We start from the raw sequence: 3,071 nt of genomic DNA, 5'->3' as shown, positions 1-3,071 counted from the left end.
TTCCGGGCGAGAGTCTACACCGTGGACGGTGTATGGTTCAAGTCTGGGGGGGTGGATAGATCCTTCACACATTCAGGTCTATCTACTTAGGATTGCATTTAGTTTAGGTGCATTTTATCATGGCATATAGACTTAGGAAAGTTTTTACCCTTTTGCATATCACTTTGCATTAGTTGCATTCACGTTTTCTTTTTTCTTTTTTCCATATAGATGATTTTTGTTAGGTTTGCATGATTGCATATGACATATAGATATAGGTTCATATAGGTTCACGTGCATACCTCGGACACCCGTTTTGAACATCATTTGGAGGATTTTTGGGATGATATATAGAGTAGAAATATCTTGATGATCTAGTGACTTTGTAGAACGTGGTTGAACCGTGTCGAATTGATAGTTCTCCAGACTTTCCATATAAGGTTTGTGGGATAGGATTGCTATTTGGAACCTACGGAGTTGAAACGACTATATCCAGGTTACATGTTTCTTTTAGAACCTTTTCCGAGTCTTGCAGGTCGATGAAATCTAGTTCAACAAATGCCTTAGGAAAATAAAGCATCTCGACACTCCGCTGTCGGAATCTCGTCAACGAAAATCGTTCGAGGACATGAGTGCATCGATTGACGGTTCGGGTCTAAGTTGTGGGTCGGACATCGCATAAAAAGAAAAAAAAAAGAGAAGAAAAGAAAAAGCTGAATCGGTAGTGGATGGCTGCTTCATATTGTGATCTAAGGTGAACTCAACAGTCTCGTCACCTATCTTCATGGTAAGACGACCAGCTCGGACGTGTACAACCGCATCAGCCGTGTTCAGAAACGGTCGACCCAAAATAATCGGTATCTTCGAGTCTTCATCCATGTCTAAGACAACAAAATCGACGGGGACATAATAATCTCCGACTTTCAACGGAACGTCCTCGAGAATACCTGCGGGATACTTAACAGATCGATCCGCTAGCTGTAGCGCCATCCGTGTCGGCTTAAGCTCACCAATATTAAGCTTCTTGTAAATAGACAACGGTAGTAAACTGACGCTAGCACCAAGGTCGCACAATGCACGGTCTATCGCAATGTTTCCGATTTTGCAGGGAATCGAAAAACTACCAGGATCTGATCTCTTCCGTGGCAACTCATGCTGTAGAATCGCAGCGCTCACCTCTGTGCTCAAGGCTACTGTCTCCTTCCCAATTACCCTCTTCTTGGTCAAGATGTCTTTCAGAAACTTCGAATAAGAGGGTATCTGCAGCATAGCCTCATAGAACGGTATAGTAACCTCTACCTTGTGAAGCATATCAACAAATCTCGAGAACTGTGTATCCTCAACATGCTTCTTCAGTCGAGAAGGAAAAGGAACGGGTGGTACCTTAGGTGGAGGAGCGACGTATGGCGTTTCGGCTTCCTCTGCATTCACCCGAGGTGTCTCATCTGCTATGCCTTTTCCTTTCTCTTCGACATTGTATCTAGACGTCGTCCCTTTTTTCGTAGGGACTGTCTCTGGCAGATTCTTTCCACTCCTCAGCTCAACAGCGTTTACATGCTCTCGTGGATTTGGCTCGGGCTTCCCAGGAAATGTGCCCTGCTGCCTAGAGGGTTGTGATGCAAGCTGTGCGATCTGTGTATCCACTAGCTTCATATGTGCATTGATAACTCCTATTCTTCTCTATATTTTGATGAGAGTTTGTCTAGGTTTTATAGGATAATCACATGCATTCATAGGCATTCTAGGCGTGTTAGGATACAAAACCCGGTTGTGCTCTAGTTTTGCAGAGTTACAGGTTTCGGAGATGATTGGACTCGAAAAGGAACTAATTGGAGCGTTAAAGGAGAAGTCCGGATGAGATACTCATGTTGCGACATCAATAACTTTCTCTACATAGGTTCAAATCGTGCGAGACTTATACCATTGGAAAGAACACTTCAAGAGCTTCGCGTAGACACCAAAATCGCATAAATCCGACACTGGAGCAGAAAGTTACGAGCGAAATCGTGAAGGCCAGAAAACTGCCAGCGCAGGGCCGGATCCAACTGGATCCGGTCCGGATCAAGGACCCCATGAATCTGGATCCGGTCCGGATCCACCTGGAATCGGTCCGGATCCAGTCTAAAATCTTGTTTCGCGATTTTCAGCATCTGAATGGGAATAGGACTCTTGGGAGCCGCCCTAGGGTTATAAAAAAGCCCTAGCCACGTCCTAGAATAAGGGAGAACCTCAGAGAACACTTAGATACAGATTTTTGGAGAGCTTTTGGTGAGAGAAGAATAGAAGTTCACGGGATTTCGGGAAGAAGAAGGAGGATTCGATCGTGGAGACTACACATCTGCATGAGACTTTCTTTCCTCTCTTTTATCTCTTTCTTTATGAGCTTTTTGTTGTTTTCTATGAACCGTGAGTAGATCCACGGCTATGGGTTAGGGATTCGTATGTGTTTTGGGTATGTTTGAACCCTAACTTGGATTTCGGTTTTGATTTGATTCGGTTCTATTGATTTACATTTTTATTGGATTGATGTTTGCTAACCCCTTGATCAATTATCTTGGATTCTGAACCACATAGAGATATGGGTTTGTTTCGGATCAAAATCAATAGGATAGATCGTATTATTCACATAGAGATATGGCTTAATCGATCTAGGGTTGATGATAGCGTTCTTTATGCACCTAGGGTTAACTTGAATAGATCGAGAGATTGACGAGTTACTCTGTAGGTAGGGAGTTAGTAGACCGAGAGGTGAATTCTCTATCTTTGTTGCTTGATGATTCCCGAATACAAGTCATAATCGTTATTCTCGCATGCTTAGCATATACCCATACACGCGAATACGATCCCGACGCCCGTAGTCATCCTTGTTTGATAGGTCACTCGTTTTTATTTACTTTCTTATATTGCTTACCATTGATTCTACATATTTCCACCATCACTTGCTTGCTTGCTTTGATCTATTTTCAATCTAGATTTGGATTTAGCAACCGGTCCTCGTGTTCGACCCCGTGTTACGACGATCCATATCCTTGCGGTGAGTTGTGAATCGGGTTATAAATTCTAGACTCGGTACACACGTATCAACTGTGCAC

The sequence above is a fragment of the Tarenaya hassleriana genome, unplaced genomic scaffold, assembly GCF_000463585.1.
Source record: "Tarenaya hassleriana unplaced genomic scaffold, ASM46358v1 Cleome105, whole genome shotgun sequence".
Classification (NCBI taxonomy): Eukaryota; Viridiplantae; Streptophyta; class Magnoliopsida; order Brassicales; family Cleomaceae; genus Tarenaya; species Tarenaya hassleriana.
The sequence above is the reverse complement of the archived record's forward strand: the minus strand, read 5'-3'. Positions refer to the sequence as shown.